The sequence below is a fragment of the Mercurialis annua genome, linkage group LG5, assembly GCF_937616625.2.
Source record: "Mercurialis annua linkage group LG5, ddMerAnnu1.2, whole genome shotgun sequence".
NCBI classification, from domain to species: Eukaryota; Viridiplantae; Streptophyta; class Magnoliopsida; order Malpighiales; family Euphorbiaceae; genus Mercurialis; species Mercurialis annua.
The window spans coordinates 44,512,392-44,521,549 of record NC_065574.1 but is presented as its reverse complement, the minus strand read 5'-3'; positions in this window follow the sequence as shown (position 1 = coordinate 44,521,549).

The window sequence follows — 9,158 nt, the reverse complement described above, 5'->3', positions numbered from 1 at the left end:
AATACTTAAAGGTTCAAGGGGTACACATAAGTCATTCAACATGACACAACCAAGGTACCACATATGCTAATTCGCACATAAATCAATCCGAAAACAAGTCGGAAGCACAATGAGAACATGTCGAACTGAAAACACAGCCAAAGTCCATCACAAACCAAACTTTAATCGGACAACCAGCCACCAAAAGAAGTTATAAAAATACAGGTTATTACATTCTCCCCAACTTAAAAACAAAATCGTCCTCGATTTTAACACAATAGCAACCGACGTAAATTATAACATAAAACTACATAGAAAGCCATACAAAACGTACATGACCAACGTAAGAACACATAATCATGATACCCAAAGAAATTAAGGAAAGCACAATAACAAATTTGCATAACCAACTCTGTCTCTCAAGAACATTCTTCAACCAAGTAACCAACTGAAACTGTAATCATAGGAATTGCGTTATTCATCAACCTACACACTTGCGTAACCACAAAAATAACAGGTTTCTCCTCGAATGATAACTCAAAACCACCACTCATATAAATCAACAAACTCAAATGGTCACAACACACATATGCACAAAATTGATTATAACAATTTGGTGCCCCAACTATTACTCGATCAACGCAATGTGAATAACGATAAATTTCCCACTGAGAGTCACAATTACTCTGTACCGGAGTGGCTTCCAAAACAGTTCGAATTTTATCAATTATAAATTCCTCAATATCAAAGTGCAATATCAATCCCAAAGCTCAACTCTAGGGGTACAATTCCAAACTCTATCATCTCAATAGGAAAATCAAAAACACAACCTGAAAAAAAAATCTTGCGTTCTACATCACTTACTATCTTCCACTTATAACAAGTTCGACATCAAAATAATCGATAATAATACCTAAGACTTCAGATAAAATTTCTGCCAAAAAACACACTCCTAGAATCATCTGGTTCAAACGACTAATACCAAACTCAATAATACCATCAACTATGCGAATCATAAAACACAAAACTCATACCATTATTCAAAGGAAAACGTGCATGCACTTATTTCATGATAACATAATCTCCAGATTAGTAATAAACAATCTCTATCATAATGATTCCTCCAATCATTCAAAAATAAACAACCTGATATAAACTGAGGTAACTAACCATCAACTTACCTTTAAACTATATTTCACAGATCTAACTTAATTCTACACACCAAAAAAAAGTTCAATATTCGAATCAACTGTATCCAGACTTTCAAAAATTTAAACCCTCAATCAACAGTATCGATTAACACCCTGGTTATCAAAACCTATTAACCGTGATCCTCGATTCTCAAATCAGCTAACTCATATAGCCAAATCGAACTCAAATTCTGAAAATTATTCCTTCCATTAATTATTGCTTGTATATAACGAGAGATCACTACGAACAATTCATCACGACCGGATTGTTAGTTATGCTTAAAACCAAACCCACTATGGTAATAAAATCTTTCAATACCCAAAAAATTTTATTCTCAAAATTTTCCACTCCTCTTTAAAAGACTCCACGTCTTAAACTTCCTTCTGTATTCAAAATTGAAATACCTTTACAGTTGAAAAACCATCAGCTTTCCCTTGAAAGTTTTCAAAATATTCACGTTTTGAATCCGAACTTTACCCTTATTTTTAAATACATTTGCAAATTTATGAAATAGTTCAACTGGCGAAATTTATGTTCTCTTTAAACAAAACTTGCTAAAATCAATTTATCCTTCTTTTTGTAAAATTCAAACTGTGGCAAAATCCTCCGTATTTAAAATAAACATTGATGTTTCGAACATCCAAAATTTAATTCGCTTCTAAATTTTCTCAAACAAAAACACAATTTGAAGAATCGTTCAATCAAAAAAATTCATTATTTCTTTTGAATTAAATTTGACAAAATTTATTCCTTTTCTCAGAAGGGTAATTTTTTAATGATGCAAATTTCTTTATTTATGAAAATACTTATACATCCATTTACCCAAAGTAATTGGACAAAATCTAATCTGAAAGATAAAGTCTCGTTTAAACAAAAATATAATGTATACACACAAAAGGAGCATAACCAACATCCTTAATCCACAAATTCTTAAATCACAAATCGGAAATTATCACAAACACTTCCTAATTTGAATCTAACAATATACCGCACTTGGCACAACTATATCTTGAGTTCAACCTCAAATTCATTTTCACTTCCTATGAAACACATGATTCTTTACAGACTGATCTCTAACAACATAATCATCCAAAAATCCACCACCATCATCACAGAGTATTTGTCTAGCTACCTTTTGGTAACTGTTTCAAAATCATTTGAAATCTGACAACTTATAAATAAGTTTATCACACAGTGACTCGCGAGCTCGTTTCAAAACACTTATCTCAAAACACTTTATCGATGAAAATTCATTTTACATAATTGTGCGCCAGGGTGATGACATCTCTCATCCCCAAAGAGTTGCATCCAACTCTAATCATTTCTATGCACGTGATGCATGTACTATTATGCATGTACCAATTACTTATTTCCTTTTTTTTTATTTAGTGTTCATACTCAGTGCTCGATGCAATTCCCTATTCGTGATATTCATAATGCATGTTCATGACATGTCTGGGCACAATTACATGATAAAAATCATTTCAAATACTTTAGTAGATAAACATTTGAAATCAATTTCTCAATAAACATTTGCTAGACATTACACTCTGAGAGATGTGCACTCGATTGCATCAAAAAAATTTCCCACTTGCAATCCACCAATATACGTTACTATCATAACAACTAAACCTGATAACTCGTTAAAAACACTTCCTTAGAAAAAAGTATCAAACTAATTTCAACCAAACTTAAACTTATACCCAAGGGAAACAACACGTCAAATACGTTCCTACAAAACTTACCGCCAGTTTTCACACCGCATTATCCAATCTTGAAGAAAACACTATACACTAATACACTAATCTATCTTATTGGGTCAAAATTTCCAATATCCTTTCTAGGATGATCAGAATCCATCAACCGATCCAAATAAATATTTTCCTTATCATCCATATCAAAACAAAACAATAATATAAAACTCATGGGCTAAACAAAGGTTCGACTGAAATATCAATGCCAATCATCAAGTTGAAGCCAAAGCAACGCCTGCTAGTAATGACCTCATGTGCTATCCACACAACGAGACAAACAAGATAAAACAACTAACATAGCAAAACATAACAAATATACGAGGCATATTAATATGGAACAACACTAACAAGTGATGGTTTCCTCCTAATCATAAATCACCCAAGCATGCCTTAACCTGCATTTAATCCAAACATCTTGCCATATAACAAATCATAAATATGGCAGGCAACTAACATGCTATCAGAAGAAATGAGCATGCAACATCCAATTGATCATTATCTCTCTACCGACATGGCATACCAAACCCATATAACCTAATTATATCTCAAATCTGAAAACAAAACATGCTACAACATACTCAGGATCGTTGTAAAAAATCAACATTTGGTATGGCATCGATCAAAAGGTAATCATTTGAAACTCTTTTCAAACATAAATCAATTCGCGATTGTTTTCAAGTTCAAGTCAAGCTCCACGGTTAAAAGTCATTTTCCAGAAAACCTCTTTTATAAATCAAATGATCAAGATACCTAAAATTATTTAATCCACAAAACCATCGAGTTAACTAAATTATTTTAACTTTCAAACTCAACTCTCAATTTGGGTGACCAAGTCACGCCCACAATAACCTTTATAAAACATTTATAAATTCGGAAAAACATTTAAATAAAATCTCAATTTCTTTCAAAAAAAAATAGGAGCTCAACATAATCTAAGAATCAAAAGCATTTCAAAAACTTAAGTGAGAAAATCTTTAATCTCAAACAGTCATTCTGTAAACACCAAATCTGGCCAAAAAAAAACTACCAAACATAAGACCAACGACGCTTCAAACGTCAACAAACCTCAACACGGTGAAAATATAACAACAACAACCTCAAATACTCCATACCGTCGTCCCAATCCAAACGTAAAATTCTGAAATACGAGAAATTTGTTTTACTTACAAAATAACCAAAAATCACATTTTTTTTAAAGTATTAAAATTAGACTTCTCTTCCGATTCTCGTGTCAAAACATAATTCAAATCAAAAATAGTTTTCTCAACAAAACCATGAAACAACCGTGTGATCAAACAACGTGTAGCCACAAAACATGCTTAAAGATTTAACATGAAAATCCTTTAAAAGCAACACCAGGCCAACGCCTGACATATCATAGTACGTGCAAACCTATTTAACACCCAACAACATAGCAAAAACCAAACTTTACTCACCGACAAGGTGAAGGGAATCCAATTGTAATCAAAATCATCCAACGTGTAAAAGCCAACAACTAATCACCCAGGGTAAACATCATGTAAGGCACAACAGCTAATAAAGCATCACTCGAAGTAAACACCATATAAGGTACAACAGCCAACAAAAAAAACAATCACCCAAGGTATATCTCATATATGGCACAACAGCCAACAAATTACCCAATGTATAAGCAATAAACATTCAAAAGTAAAGCATTAGTAACACATAAGACCGACACTCAACATTCCTATAGATGAAGGTAGAAAGTTTTTTAAAACAAAAGATGACGTTTCAAAAGACAAGACTTGAATCCTAATTCCGCAGTAGATCCTAAGACACAACAACAACACTTAACATGCCTTAAAGCGATAAACACATAACATGTAAAATTTGGCCTTAGTTCGAAACTAAAGCTCTAATACCAACTTTATCACGACCCAATTTCATGGATCGCGACCGGCGCTAGGGTATGGGTATGGTTGTACCAAAACCCGTAGCAAGCCTCACGGATAACCTTATAAATAAATAAACCTGCAAGAAAACCAATGCTCGGGGGCAACCGAGACTCGGCCTAAGTTTAGCAGTTTATATAACAGTTCTAATATAATCATTTGATAACAATTCGAAACTACGAAACATGCCTCATATATAAAAATCCAATGTAACATGCCAAAGTATGATAACATAAAAGTCGTACCATTACGACAAACCAAAGTATAATAATCAACACTATACTAGTTCTACTGCGGTCTAAGAAGTAAAACAGTTGACTAGTTTAATAACATAAAAAGACCTCCGAGGAATCAAAGAAATCGGAGATGACCAACGCTCTCAAAATCATAAGCCTGGAAAATTGGGAAAACAACGGGGTCAGATATATTGAGAGGAGTTCATACAACTATTTACATTTATTAAGTGAAAACCTTTAAAACCCAAATCACTTTTATACTAATATAATATAACATTATGGAAATACTGTATTGAAATGATCCCAGCGTAAGTGCGACGTATCACACTGAATCCCAAAGTGGACGGGAACAAATCCTCGTCAATTCCCAGCGTAAGCAAGACATTAGTTTGCCGATCGCAGAGTACTTACCGGTGCACACAGTCTCGATACATGCCTATCGAGTAGCTCGTTCCAATCCAGATCCATAATGACTTAAAACAGTTCGCAAACATTTATATATATATGAAAATACACAATTTACTTAATAAAGAGGTAAATAGCGATATAAACTCACTGCTTGCGAATCCACGTGAAAACCTGGCAAGCAACTAAACCTGATTCGACTCCGAAGCACGAGCAGTCGACGGGTCTAAGAAACATAAATAATAATCAATATCATCCCCTAACTCTAGAGAGTACTAAACACCACATAAGACTAGCACAAATATCAATCAATCCGAAGTACAGACCATCACAATGCCATTACACATAAATAGCCAAAATGCCAAGGCATAAACAAACATGGAGTAATCATACTTACTCACACTATCACCAAAGTCATACAACCAGTTAAGTTAAATTGAGTTCCCATTTTGAAAACATAATCCGGAAATCCATTTCAAATAACTTAGTTAAATTCATAAACCAAGTTTAAAACCAACAAGGTAAGTCAGCCAAGTCTCCACAGTTGCAAGGCATCTTCTCACAAATCGGGCGACCCAAGTCTAACCCGAACAAAAAACTAACCAGAGTAAAACCATAGTAATATTTGGAACATTCTTTGATAAATCATAAAAATTCATTATCTCGTAAAAACCAATTTCAAAGTAGTGAGTCAACTGAGTCATCTCGTCGCTCAGTTTCTTCTCATATGTCGGGCGACCAATTGTCTAACCCGACCCAACAACCAAAACAATTTATAACAATCCATTATCGCTACAACATTGTAACAATTAACCAATTTGATATGTGACTAAGATTCAACCAAATCATGATACAACATGCACAAATACAAGGATCTAATCCAAATCAAGAATGGGCAGCCAATCAATCAAACAAAACAGTGGGCAAAGCCTTATCAAAATCAATAATCGATTTATACGTAACACAGCCACAACACAACACATAGATTCGAATCGAATGACAAAAGAGTGGATTGAATACCTTGTTAACCCAAGGAGCAAGGGAAATCTCAGAGAAATAGTTGATGTATTGCTACAACAATGAAAAATCAAATGACCAATGAATACCCAAACGATTCGATTACATAAACCATGAATTGAATGATGGAATGTAGGTTAGAATACTTACCAAGTGTTATGGACACCAATAATCAGAGGGAAATCGCCTAGGAATAGTTTAGAATGAGGTTAGGATTTTTAAAAATTGAATTGGCGGCTGTTTAGGTCGAGTAAAGTCTATTTAAAGCCTCCAAAACGAACCCAACCGGTTCTATGGCCGGTTCTGCCCAGTAGAACCGGTTATAGAACCGGTTTACTCACTGAAACCCAAAAAACGAAGTGGACCGGACCAACGGCTTGATCTACCCAGCAGGTCCGGTTCACAGGTCCGCTTGACCCGAAAAAGGGTCGAAACGACGATCCGAACGGTCGAATGAAAGACAATCCTCTTAGGTACAACATATCCAAAGGGCAGCCCGATCCGACGGTTAAATTGGGAGATACGGACGTTTTACTACAGTATGGCAGATTCAGAAAACATGCAAACATTGTTTTGATAACAACCCGGAAATAAATCATTTCAACATCAAATACTTAAAGGTTCAAGGGGTACACATAAGTCATTCAACATGACACAACCAAGGTACCACATATGCTAATTCGCACATAAATCAATCCGAAAACAAGTCGGAAGCACAACGAGAACATGTCGAAGTGAAAACACAGCCAAAGTCCATCACAAACCAAACTTTAATCGGACAACCAGCCACCAAAAGAAGTTATAAAAATACAGGTTATTACATAGAAATTCAATGTCTAAAATTATTTTTGACATTTGAATTTTAATTAGATCCGACGAATAGTCAATCTAGCGAGCCAAACACCAACGTGTTTGACTAACAAGCTTGTTTGGAGCTTACGTTTTTGAAAATGGGGACGACAGTACTGTGAGTTTTACTTTGTGATTTTTACTTTTGAATATTTATATTTAAACTTTTTTAAATAACAAATCGCAATATTATAATTAAGCCATTATAGATCCATTGGAACATGCTATCTATTGGGCAACAATAGGACTGTGTGATCGCCGGTGTTAATAAATCACACATTGCATATTGATTGGGTTCTTTGGCTAGATGCTTGCAAAACGGCCTAGACCCTACAGCTTGTACTGGAGAGCTAGTAATTCAATTTACGCCCAACAAACCTTACACAGTGTTAAAATGACTGTGACATTGAGAGTTCACAGTTCATCTTGTGTTAAACAAGTAAGCATGAACTATGGCGATATCCATAGTTAACCAAATGGGGTTCCTTCTAGGGTTTCATTTGGATCGATTATTTGATTAAATTTTATACATACAAATGCTTTATGTATATGCGATTTAAATATTCAACTGTAAATATGTGAACTCACTCAGAAATATTTATATTTCTGACCTTCCCCAATATTCACCTTTCAGGCTATCATATACGAGGTATAATTTCCACAATAATTTTGGAATTCAATGTCAGCCATACCTCTAGAGCTGCAAGTAGTTGGGTACTGGGAATTCTGTCTTTATATTTACAGCAGTTCAAACTATTTTGATAATCTCTGATTTGAACTACTGTATATATATATATTATTTCAAAGCTGCGTGTTTTTTAAAATGCTTTGACCAGATGTTTGAGAGATACACTGGTTTTGTGTTAAAAGCATTTTAGGATTGTATTAGAAATAGAGCAAGTACGTCATATGAGATTGATGTTTGCGCTCTAGTTTCTTGAAATACAATCGGGGTTTTATGAACCCGTTTTCAGAAATGTGTTTTCGTTAAACGAGAAAAAGGTTTTAACGGTATTTTCTGAAAACAGATCATATGTGATATATGGTTTTGAATTGCGATCGCGTTTTTAATAAAGGTGTTAAAGTATTTCTGCAACGAGGTTCCAAACCTTATTATGTTTTAAAATACAAAAAATTTATAAAGGTTTTTAGGCTTGCTACGGGTTTTGGAGCAACCACTCCCATTCCCTAGCGCCGATCGCGATCCATAAATTTGGGTCGTGACAAGATAAATGTTTGATATAATTTAAATAAATAATTTGTTTTATTAAAATGACATTGCAAATGGGACGGGAGAATATAATATTTGTTTTAGTAATGAAACGAAAAAAAAGTTTGAAAAAAAATGAAAGGAAAAGTAGAAGCACAAAGATTAATTAGTGGTAAAAACAATTCCCAATAAAATTAGAAATAGGAATTTCGTTACACCATTAAGTGTGAAGTGAAAAAATGACATCAGTAAGCTGGTGCACACACGTAAGCATCAAGTGTGACGCCGGCACATTAGGTGCTAAAGAATTGTTTTTTAAAAGAACGTGTTGTTTAAAAGATTTTCAAAAAAAAAAATGTACTGCGTAAGATTAGTGGTCCTTTTTTTGAATATTTATGTTGTACATTGTAGATATATAATTTATATATGATAATTATAATTTTTACCATATAATTTATATATGATATATACATTTTTTAAATATGCTTCATAGATCTGATACATAATTTATATATAATATATATGCATCAGATCCGTATTCGGTATGTATTAACAATATATTTGATAAGTAACTCATAAAATTACATATTTTTAAAATTGTATC